The sequence below is a fragment of the Microtus oregoni genome, unplaced genomic scaffold (genome assembly GCF_018167655.1).
Source record: "Microtus oregoni isolate MIOR12 unplaced genomic scaffold, Mior012 000038F_ref0000394, whole genome shotgun sequence".
In the NCBI taxonomy this organism is placed as follows: domain Eukaryota; kingdom Metazoa; phylum Chordata; class Mammalia; order Rodentia; family Cricetidae; genus Microtus; species Microtus oregoni.
Window position 1 is genome coordinate 3,905,401 of NW_024543097.1, and position 12,440 is coordinate 3,917,840.

Below are 12,440 nucleotides of genomic sequence, written 5' to 3' on the forward strand. Positions count from 1 at the left end.
GCTGGCAGAATTCTGTTATTATTTGTGTGAATGTGTGTGCTGTATATGTGTGTCCATGTTTGTGCATGTGCACGCATGTGAAGGCCAGAACTTGACCTGGGTGTCTTTGCTCTCAACGAATCATCTTTCTTTCCTTCCTTTCTTTCTTTGTCACCATCGAGTGTACTGGCTAGTTTTCTATTGACTTGACACAAACTAGAATTACCAGGAAGGAGGTAACTCAATTGAGAAAATGCCTCTATAAGACTGGGCTATAGGCAAGCTTGTAGGGCATATTCTTAATTAGCGATTGATAGGGAAGGGCCCTACCTATTATGGTGGTGTCATCCCTGGCCTGGTGGTCCTGGGTTTATAAGAAAGCAGGCTGAGCAAGGCATCGCGAGCAAGAAAGCAGCACTTCTCCATGGCTTCCATATCAGCTCCTGCCTCCAAGTTTCTGCTCTTCTTGAGTTCCTGTCTTGATTTCCTTTGATGATGAATTGTGAGTGGAAGCATAAGCTGAATAAACCCTTTGATTCCCAAGTTGTTTTGTCTATGGTGTTTCATCACACGAATAGTAACCCTAACTAAGACATTAAAACAGAGTTTTAGTATATATCCCACACTGGGTTTATACTTACTCCATTGCTCAAACTAGCTTCAAGTTGGGCAATCTTCCTGCCTCAACTTCAGTATGACGGGCTTGTGTCATCATGAGTGACTAGTACTTGTTATTTCTTATTTATATTCATGGAGATTGTGTAATGTCAAGCATTTTGAGATTGTTATGGTATCAGTAGAGTATGATCCTTCTATTGTTTGGCTACTAGATTTTTCTGAAATAATTTTCTAAAATAAGTGATTAGGAATTAGAATGTATAGGGCAAATATAAAATTCACAATGCAGATTCTGAAATGCATTGAGTTCTTTTTAAACAGTTCAAAGCCAACTAGATGGACAGCTGTGATTTGTCTGTTTTATCTGGTAGCTTTCTTGATTTCACACTGGGTTATGCTCACATCAAATACACCATTTCTCTTACCCCCTTGCACTTTGAAATCCCCCAAGTCTGTTGAAAGTGCTGCTGCTCTTTGGGCCACTTAGGCTTTAAATATGTTTCGTTACCACACAGACATTTCAATAGCCACATGTTTTCCATTTTATGACCCTAACATCTGTAACTGAGACCTCCAGAGTAGCCAGACGAGAGGACTAGCCTACAGGGAGACTTGTGGGTAGGCCGGAAAGAGGCCTGCACTCCCTTAACTCATGCTGCATGACTCATAAGTAGTCATGTGCTTCGCGTGGCCACACTGTGCTCTTTCTCGCCTTGAGGAAGCTAGAGAATATTGTCTTCCCTCACACTAAGGAAGGAAAAAGCAAAGGCCACCAAACACATGACCTCAATTCTGCCGCACCTGCCGCCTACAGCTACTCACATCCTCCCTGTGTAGTGCAGTCAGCTTTTTATTGTTTTTATTGCGCTATGTATTTTTCTCCGCTCCCTCCCTTCCTGTCCCCTCACCTACTACCTCCTCCCAAGGTCCCCATGCTCCAAATTTTCTCAGGAGAGCTTTTCTTTTTCTACTTCCCATGTAGATTAGATCAATGTATGTCTCTCTTAGGGTCCTCATTGTTGTCTAGGTTCTCTGGGGTTGTGAATTGTAGGCTAGTTTTTTTTTTTTGCTTTATGTCTAAAAGCCACTTATGAGTGAGTATATATTATATTTGTCTTTCTGGGTCTGGGTTACCTCACTCAGTATGATGTTTTCTAGATCCATCCATTTGCCTGCAAATTTCAAGATGTCATTATTTTTTTTTTCCACTGAGTAATACTTCATTGTGTAAAGGTACCACATTTTCCTTATCCATTCTTCAGTCAAGGGCATTTAGGTTGTTTCCAGGTTCTGACTATGACAAATAATGCTGCTATGAACAAATGGGCCTATGGTTGTCATTTTTAAAAAAATATTTATATATTTCTATTTTATGTATTTGACTGTTTTATCTGTGTATTAACTGTACCATGCGCATGCAGTGCCTGGAAGGCCAGAAGAAGGCAACACAGTTCTCCTGAAACTGCAGCTACAGGTAGTTGTGAGCCCCCATGGGGTGCTGGAATCTAACTTGGGATCTCTGCAAAAGCAGCAAACTCTCCAACCCTCCTTATTATCATTTTTAAATTTTGATTTGTCAAATGATTTTCTGGCATGTTATTCTCCTATCAGATTGATTCAATCAAGCCCATGCATACAGATATAGTTATGAAAATCCATAAAATGAATATTACCAAGTCCCTGGCTAGAAGTGCTTGTCTCTTGAGAGAGATACAGACATGCACAATGCATTGGTGTAAGAGGCAAAGCTATACAAGCATCTAAAAATTGCCGATCAAGTCTGGGGACACAATTTCTTGAAAGTGAGGACTATGTCTTGTTTGTGGCTTCCATAATATAAGGTACATGTGGTGCAGTGGGGAGTCTTGCTCATGTTAAAATGTAACATTTGGTAACTGAGGGTAAGGGGTAAGGAAGCTAATGAGGAAGAAATGAACAGACTTCTAAGCACTGTGAAATGAACAAAGGAGAGTTTAGAGGAACCTGTGCAGACTGGTGAGTAGGTTTTTCATAATTAATTATCAAATACACTGAATACAAACAATTAGATGAGAGCTTCCAGTGTGGACAGAAAATGTAACACTGTAGTCACAAAGAATACTGAGACATCAACCCCATCTGTTCCCCATGAAGTGGTGAAAGTCTATCCACAAAATTGTGCTTTTTAAAATTATGTGATAAAATTATGCACTCTGAGTATAAATTTTTTAGTACAAACCTTTATTTGCAACTTTGACTTTTACCCAACATATTTAGTAAACAATGTTAAGTTTTGGACAGTCACAGCTGCACAGAGAAACCCTGTCTCTTAAAACAGATGTTTGCTGCTGCTTCTGGCTTTTAGGTTAGATTTTCCCAATTCATTGAACTCAGTCAACATAATCTCTCACAGGCATGCCCAGACACTAAGTGATCCTTTAAGGTATATCTGGAAGTTTGTTCCCTAGGTGGGTGATTACAGGTCCTGCCAAGCTGACAATTAATAGTAACCATCACATCTTGGCAATGGGCAAGGAAGCAAGGAGACACCGAACTAAGGGTCAGTACAGCCTTCAAAGGCCCACTGCTAGTCTCCCCCACCAACTCTGGTAAACCAAGTCTTAACTCCTGAAGATGCCAAGCAGTGTGCCAGATGGGGAAAAAGTGTTCAAAGCAACATCCTGTGAGAGACATTCGGATTCCAACTATGACATGCATTAAACTTTGTGGACATGGTTTTACATGCCTTTGATCCCAGCATTCAGGAGACAGAGGAAGGGCGGGGGTCTTTGTGAGTTTGAGGTCAGCCTGGTTTATCCAGGACAGCCAAGGCTACATAGAGAGACCCTGGATCAACCCTCCCCCCCAAAAAAAACTCTTGTGCCCTAATGAGTCCATATGGATAAATGATTCCTATTTGACTATGTTCTTTCCTCTAGACATAACACTTTAAGGCCTCATTCTTATCACAGGCTATTGCCCTTTGTAGTTCCTTGGATGTCTGTTCTATCCACATATTAGTAAACCACATTTCCTGCACCAGACAATGTTGTGCTTCACCCCTGGTCACCGGTATTGCCACTAGAAGTGAGGCAAGAGGAGTAGATTTCAAAGAAGGTAGCATTGTCTTTTAAGACAGAAGTTTATGTCTAGGAACTACATTGTACTAGCCTTTAGCAGGAAGAAAATTGTGGGGGCATTTCTGCTGACCCGAGGGTTCAGGATTTATGAATATACCAGGCCAAGGTCTTCCTTCATTGTTGTAGACTTCCAGTTCTTTCTGATTGGTGAACCCTCAGACTTGTCTGAGAGGAAAGCACTTTTTTAATATGTTTACTTTATTTTTTTTTCCTGAGATGTAATCACCTTCATCCTCTCACAGTTTTAGTAAAGCATCTGTGTCTCACCTCCATACATCTCCGTTAGTATGTTCCACTTCCCTTGCCCATCTGTCTCTTGGAGTGGGAAATCCCATTGCTTAGACCGAGATTGTGTTCGGGAATAGTGTCTACAGACATAATTAACTGGTTTTGTCCATTTAAATATATGAGCTAGAATCCTTATAAAAATGGGTTTTTGACACAAATTGAGTATGGAATTGGAAATCAAGCTGATGCTCCTGCAAGCTGAGCGTGTCAAAGGTTGCACCAAGCCACACTAGTGTGGCATGAAGCAGATCTGCTCTTCCAGCTCTCAGGTGGAGACATCCAGCCTTCAGAACTGAGACACTTTATTTTTTGTGGTCCTTTGGTTAAACAGCCCGTGGTGACATAAATGAGTTGTCTCTTCTGATCTCAAGCAGTTGAATACTTGGTTTTCATTTGGTGGCTCCTTGGTCTCCCATCCAAGCATTAAACCAGGCCTGACCCTGCTTAGCTTCCGAGATCGGATGAGATCTGGCATATTCAGGACCCATAGTCCTAAATAAACCCTCCCTTCTCTAAGTTTCCTTGGTTCTGATATTTTATTACAGAAACTTAAAAGTACCTAAGACACAGGCTTAGTAAGCTAATGTGTCACCCAAGGTAATGTAATAGTTACCACTTGCACCGACTTTCTCAAATGCCATGGACTTTGCCCCTTTGAGTCAAATCTTGTTATTCAAAGTCTTAAGTTGACTGTTGTAGCCTGTCAGGGGATTTTTGTGTAGTGTCTCCCTCCAGGGATGGCCAACTGAGAGCACGTGATACACCTTCCCAATCTCATAAGAGAATTTTCTTCTTCAACTCATACCTATAGTCTTAGGCTAAACCTTAGAAAAGATGTTGATTCTTGCATATTATAAGGTATGGGGTGATGCTGTTAGTGATCAATACTTATGAAGAGTAAAGACAATTGAATTAGGTGGAGGTAGGAGTTAAACTATAGTTGGGTTGCAGCAATGGCTTTATCCAATCCCATTGAAATCTCTAGAACTTGGATAACCTTGAAATAATTGTTCTAAACTGAAGCATGGGAGAGAGTATAGATCAGCCTTGTTCTGGTTTTAGAAGTAGGTTGATTTTAGAGAGAGGTTCAGGGGTTTAGTCCATTATTGTCATGGTGGAAAGATCACAGCGTGCAGGCAGACATGGTGCTGCAGAGGAAGCTGAGAGTTCTACATCCAGATTGATAGGTAACAGGAAGAGAGACACAGGGCCTTGCTTTAGCATTTGAAACTTCAAAGCCCATCCCCAGGGACACACTTTCTCCAACAAGGCCACATCTCTGAATCTCGCCACTCCTTGGTGACCAAGCATTCCAATCGCTGAGCCTATGTGGGTCATTCCTATTCAAACCTATTCAAACCATTACCTACAGTGATACGGATTTTAGAAAAGGATAGTGGCATTCTATGCCACTACAGTGAGACATTCGTGCTCCTGTAGCTAAGCTTAGTCATAAAAATATTTATTTATTTATAGAAAAAAATGCAACAGGGTAACAACAGCTCACAAACTCTATTTTCTTCCATATTAGGAAGTGGAGACCGTCTGCAGAATTGTCAAGTTCATTTCAGAATCTATGGCACCTGAAATGTAAAAGACCTGGTTATGTTCACAGCTCCTGGGCGCAGGATGTTACCTGCAAAGGTTACAAAAATATGCCTCCTAAACATAAGAAATTTAGTCTTAAATGTAAAAGTTTTCTGTTTAGTTGACCAAAATATAATGACATGTGGTATGTACAAGCACATAAGCTTTAACAAAAAAGTAAAAACAAAACAAGTACACAGAACAACACCCACCCCCGCCCCCCCCCAAGCCTAGAAGACAATGGTAGCAAGTTTCAAAAAGTTACAGAAAAAAAAAAGACATAAATACCTTCTAAAGGCAAGGAGTTCCCTCTGAACTGTGAAGGAAATATTTCTTATTTATGGGATCAGCTTGGCAGCTGAGCTACTGGTAGAAGGCTTATATGTATATATGGCTTATTCTTTGTTTCTGTATTTTTAAAGTAGACCTAATTAGCAAAAGTTACTTTCTTGATGCTCACAGCAGAACAAGCAGAAAGTACGGAGAATTCTCATGTATGTGGTCCTCCCATCTTGCCACCACCAGCAGTAACACACCAGAATAGATCATTCGTTACAGTTAATGAGCCTCTGCTGGAGCATCACCGGGAACCCACAGTTTATGTTAGGGTCTGCTCTTGGCGTCTGTATTCTTTACAACAATGTAAAGGACAATGAAACGTACCCACGACTAACTTCATATAGAACATAAGTGAATATGTACAGAATGAAAAAGCTCTCTATGTCCCTCCTTTTCTTCCTTCCTTCCTGCAAATCTCAGCAAGGATTTAGTCCAGTGATTAGCCAACATGGTGGGATCTAGCCACATTCCCAAAGCTTGTTAGCTGGCAACAAAACCTCCAGTACGTAAACCCAGAGGGGACATTTCACATTCAAATCACAACAATGACTTTTACTGAATCAGGAATGTGGTACAAGGTTAGACATGCTATTCTGAACTGGAAGATTTGACAAGAACTATTTCACTGCTTTGCCCTGTCAGGGTGTTAGAAGGCTAGCAAGCCTGGAGAGTTTAAGTTGTTTTTCTCACAGTACAAAGCCCAGCTTGGTGGCTGTTGAATTCGTGTCTAGATACTATTTGGTTTATTGATAAGTTCCTGTTCTTCTATAGCCTTTTAGTTTCCTTTAAACTCTTTTCCTTAACCCTTTCTGCTCCCTTGACCCATTTCAGTATTGCTTTAGCTGTTTTGTCAAAGATCAACTGATTCTGTTTGAGTCTGTCTAGTTTGGGCCATCTGTTCATTCTACTAATATTTGCCCATTCTTTCAGCAGGCTCCACATCGTATTGATTGTTGTAGTTTTACAGGGAGTCTTGAGGTTGGGCAATGTCAGTCCTCTGCCTTGTTTTCTTTTAACATGGTGTTGATTCTTTACCTTTCTCTTCCCCATTAATGTTATTTTGGTCTTTTGCCTGCCATACAAACTTAAAATTAGCTTGTCGAAATCCGTTAAATAACCAATGAAATCCTATAAAAGCACAAGCCAGAAAATCTATGTCTGGCTAGTTTTCTGCAACTTCACGCAAGCTAGAGTCATCAGAATGGAAGGAGCCTCAACTGAGAAAATGCCTCCATAAGCCTGGGATATAGGCAAGCCTGTAGGGCATTTTCTTAATTATTGAACCATGGGGGAGGGCCCACATCACTGTGGGTGGTGCCATCTGGGGGCTGCTGGTCCTGGGTTCTGCAAGAAAGCAGGCTGAGCAAGCCATGAGGAACAAGCCAGTTAGCAGCACCCTTCCATGACCTCTGCATCAGCTCCTGCCTCCAGGGTCCTGCCCTGTTTGAGTTCCTGTCCTGCCTTCCTTTAATGATGAACTGTAATTGGAGGCATAAGCTGAATAAACCCTTTTCTCTCCAAGTTATTTGGTCATGGTGTTTCATTACAACAATAGTAACCCTAACTAAGACAACATAATATATACACAAAGAAACTATAAGTTAAAAAAGAAGGAAAGAAAGGAAGAAACGGAGGGAGGGAGGAATGAAGGAAGAAAGAAAGAAAAGAAAAATCCTCAACAAAGCTTTTTGAGCCAAAGAACACTCCAAAATGCCATTGAGTTGGTTTTCTGTTGGCTGTCTTCTGCTGGCTATGGGGCCTGTCCTTCAGAGTGGTTTGTAACTCCAGTCAGATTTAATTAAAGAAAAGTAATTTTTCACTTGTGAGCAATTATCAGTTGGAAATATTTTCTGGGTTAGAGATACGGAACTGTGCCCACTTCCCCTCCCAGTACTGGGATCCCATCGGGCCCAGTCTTGCAGAGGGCCTGGGCATGCTGCCACAGTCTCCTTGAGTTCGTATATGCCTGCTGTGTTTAGCAGTCCTTGTTTGGTGTCCTTGGTGTCCTTGACCCCTTCGGGCTCATACGAACTTTCCTCCTCCTCTCCTACAGGATTTACCTGAACCCTGAGAGGACTTGATGAAGATATCCCATTTAGGACTGAGTGTCCCAAAGTCTCTCACTCTCTGTGCATTGTCCAGCTGTGGTTCTCTGTATTTGGTCTCATCTACTGCAGGAGGAGGCTTCTTTGACGATGGCTGAGCAAGGCACAGATCTACAATAATATCAGAATGTCATTAGGACATTTTATTGCTATCTTCCTTGGGTTTACTATTTCTGTTTTAAAACAGCATGACCAAAAGTAAGTTGGGGAGAAAGGATTTGTTTTGCTTATGCTTCCACATCACTGAGTATCACTGAAGGAAGTCAGGCCAGAAACTCAAATATGGCAGGAACCTAGAGGCAAGAGCTGATGCAGAGACCAAAGAAGGGTGCTACTTATTACCTTTCTCTTAGGTCTTGTGTTCAACCTGCTTCCTTACAGAATCTAGGATCAGCAATCCAGGAAAGACACCAATTGTAATGGGCTGGGTCCTCTTCTATCAATCACTAAATTGGAAAGGAAGAATTCAAAGTATCTTTATTTGTAGATGATAAGGTAGTATACATAAGTTGCCTTAAAATATTAACAGAACTGATAAATATTGTTAGTAAATAATATAAAATATCTTGGTGTGACACTAACCAAGCAAATGAAAGATTGGTATGATGGAGCTTTAAGAAAGAAATGGAAGAAGATATCAGAAGATTGAAAGCTCTCCTATGTTTGTGGGTCAGTAGAATTAATACAGTATAAATGGCCACCTACCAAAAGCAATTATGTATTCATCAAAATTCCAACACAATTCTTTATAGATCCTGAAAATACCATTTTCAGCTTCATATGGAAGCCCCCCAAAAAACCCAGAAAATATTTTGTGTACATTCGATCTGGGTTTCTTCTCCTTCCTCTATTTCCATTATTTTTGGGTTTGACCTTTTCACAGCATTCATTTCACAGAGTTCCTGGATGTTTTGTGCCTGAATATTTTTAGACTTAACAACTTTCTTTGACAGATTTATCCATTTCTTCTCTCTTATCTTGAATCCTTCAGATTCTCTCTTCCATCTCTTATATTCTATTGGTGAGAATTATCTCTGAGGTTCCTGTTTGAATTCCTGAAGTTTTGATTTCCGGTTAGCTCAGTTTGGGTTTTCCTTAGTGATTCCGTTTTTGCTTTCGTGTCTTGAATTGTTTCCTTCATTTCACCCCTTGTTTGTATTTTCATAGATCTTTTTCCCTATGTAACTCTGGCTATCCTGAAACTCTCTCTGTGACCAGACTGTCTTCAAATTCACATAGATCTGCCTGCCTTTGCCTCTGAGTATTTGGGAGCTGACACAGGAATGGGGATGGGCTAGAAAGGGGGACTAAGAGTGTTCCCAGCAGGGAGGAAATGTGGGTCTGCTAGGAGGGTCTGTGGAGTTGCCAGGGAATGGAGCAGGGGAAGGAAGACAGGACCCTGAAGGTAGTCTACTACAGTGCTGCAGATGAGACTGGGAGATTGGAATTGGAGGCTGGGAAGGAGAGTGAGCATCACCTGCCCAATCCTCTGACTGGCTTCATCAGTGCGCTCCCAGGGAAAGATGGCCCTGGGTGTTGGCAGCTGAGAAAACAGGTCTGAAAGAAATGCTTAAAAGGCCAACAGAGGAGTCTGGCACTCAGCACAGACAGAATAACCAGGAAACCTGTGATCCCCAAACAAGAAGGTAATCTAAAGATTCATCAATGGCCTGACCTCATGTGGATATTGGTTTCAAACATAAACACAAGAATGGATGAGATGAAACAGTTAGTCATTTTACCACTGCTCCTCAACACCGTCAGAAGAAAGAGAAACGTACACATTGAAAAGCACAGGGATCAGGGGTGGGGTGGGGTGGTGGTAGCCAGTGGTTCTGGCATGTACCTTTCACCCGAGCACCGGGGAGGCAGAGGCAAGTGTATATTTGTGAGTTCCCAGCCTGTCAGGGCTATATAAAGAGACCCTGTCTCAAAGAGAAGGGCTAAGGAGATGGTTCATTCAATAGTATACTTGGCATGGATGCAGAAGGACTCAACATCCATTTCCAGAACTCATGTTATAATTTTTTGTTTCATATTGCTTTGTTTGGGCATTTTCCCCAACCTAATATTTCTATTGATTATTTGCCAATTTGCTGCACTAACTGCGTCCGCTGTGTGACCAAGGACAAGGCCATTAAGAAGTTCGTCATTCGGAACATCGTAGAGGCGGCTGCCGTCAGGGATATATCCGAAGCAAGTGTCTTCGACGCCTATGTGCTCCCCAAACTCTATGTCAAGCTGCATTACTGTGTGAGCTGTGCTATTCATAGCAAGGTAGTCAGGAATCGATCCTGGGAAGCTCGGAAGGACCGAACACCCCCACCATGATTTAGACCTGCTGGTGCTGCCCCACGACCTCCACCAAAGCCCATGTAAAGTGGCTTCATAAAGATAGAAGAAAACACCTTGGAAAAATAAAATGGAACTTAAACTTTAAAAAAAAAAAGAAGGAGGAGGAGGAAGAAGAAGCCCAAATCCCATATATTTGGTGTTGCCCATATACTCACTGAAGCCTAGTCAAACTCCCAGTGGCCAGCCCCTTAAAGAAAACTGAGTCCTTCCCCACCTACATCCCCACCAGAAGCTCCCATTTGTGGGCAGCTACACTTCAGCATCCTTATTACAATTTTAAAGAGTTCTCTTCAATGGTTTCCTGTCTAGGCTGGTACTTTTTTGGGAGGATGGGGTGGGGTGAGGGTAGGGGTTGTCACAGAAGCCTTCTATGTCCTTCTTTCTCAACTGTGAGTCTGAAGTCATCAATACCACTGCAGAAGTAGCATCATTACCCTTTATAGTCAGTAGGAGTTCAGATCATGGACTTCCGCACAGTTTCTGACAATAGCATGGATCATGAACCTCGCTATGGTCTCTGGCATCACCACATTTTATGGACCTCAGCATGGTCTCCAGTGGTAGGACAGACCACGGACATCAACATATCCCTATGCTGCAGCATGGGCCATGATCACCATCAAAGCCCTTGGCAGCAGTACAAGCCAAGGACATCAATATGGCCTCCTAGGCAGCATGGGCCAAGTACACCAATACGGTCCCCGGCAGCAGCGCTGACCAAGAATATCAACATGGCTCCCAGTGGTAACAGAGGCAGCAGACATCAACATGGTCCAAGCTACAACAGGATTATGGACCCCAACATGGCCACTAACGGGAACCCAGACTTCAGACACTAATATGGCCTCCTGCTGTAGCATAGACTGCAGAAGGTCATCTGGCCTCTGGTGGTAGCTAGGGCCTCAGACATCCACTAGGCTTCCAGTGGCAACCTAGACACCCACGTCAACCTCAGACTTGAGCATGGCCTGGGGCAGTGGACCATGGATACAAACATGACTTCCAGGGAAAGCATGAATCATAGAGTTCTTTCAAGGAGGCCCAAACCAGAAAATGAAGTCTTCTTATCACAGACACGCTGCCATTACTCAGAAGCAGGGTGGCCATGCGCTTGCGCAGTGTGTTGGGGACTGGGTCTGTAAACTGCAGGCTGCTGCATACCACCCTGTTGGCCCTACTGAGTAAGGACATGCTCCCCTGTGCAGCGCAGCCTTCTCTACCACCTGTTACCACCCACCGCTGTGTTTCTAGTTCTTCATCTCTCCACCACTCGCTCACCTCCATCCTTCCCGCCTCTGCATTGGATATCCGTTCATCACAGTGGCACTGGCAGCTGCAAGGTGTCGTACAGTATAGTTTTTTACCTAAACAGCTTTATATACAAATATTCATGTACTGAATCTTTGGTCTGGTTCACGGTTTCTGAAGCACCGTAAATACTGGACCATTGCCGAGATTCAGCTTGAATATTGTGCTGTTGCCCAGAGTCGAAGTGATATTGCAGCGTAACAGGGCATGTTCCCAGGGAGCTCCTGGTTGCCACACACTTCCCTTTCAGAATGTCTGCTGCCCCAGACTTGCTGCTTGATCTTTGTGCTTGTAGCAGCAACTCTGCCTTAAGCTCTCCGTGGGAGCTCTAGGCTGACACAGGTCTTTCTGTCCTCCAGATTGCCAGCTCTTCAGGTACACCTTTGGTGCTTGCAACCTACTGGCTGAGACGCCTCGGCAAATAGATTCGTCATTCTCCATCACACATGGCTCTGCTCAGCCATCTTTCTTTCCAATATCATGAGGCCTTTTAAAAAGGCATCTTTTCATAAAACTTGCCTTTTTAATCATTTTCTTTCTCTTTTCAGGTTGTTCCGGAATGCCTATGGCTCTGCACACGTCTTTTCCACTGCCAGGACACCCTTCCGAGCCTCCATGGTCTCTCAGAGTTCATGGAGCTCTGAGGAGGCTTCAGGTGTCTGCTACCATTTCTTCCCCTGTTTGGGCAATTTTAATCTTATTGGTCTTTTGTTTGTATATAATGGTTTCTTATTTTGTGTTT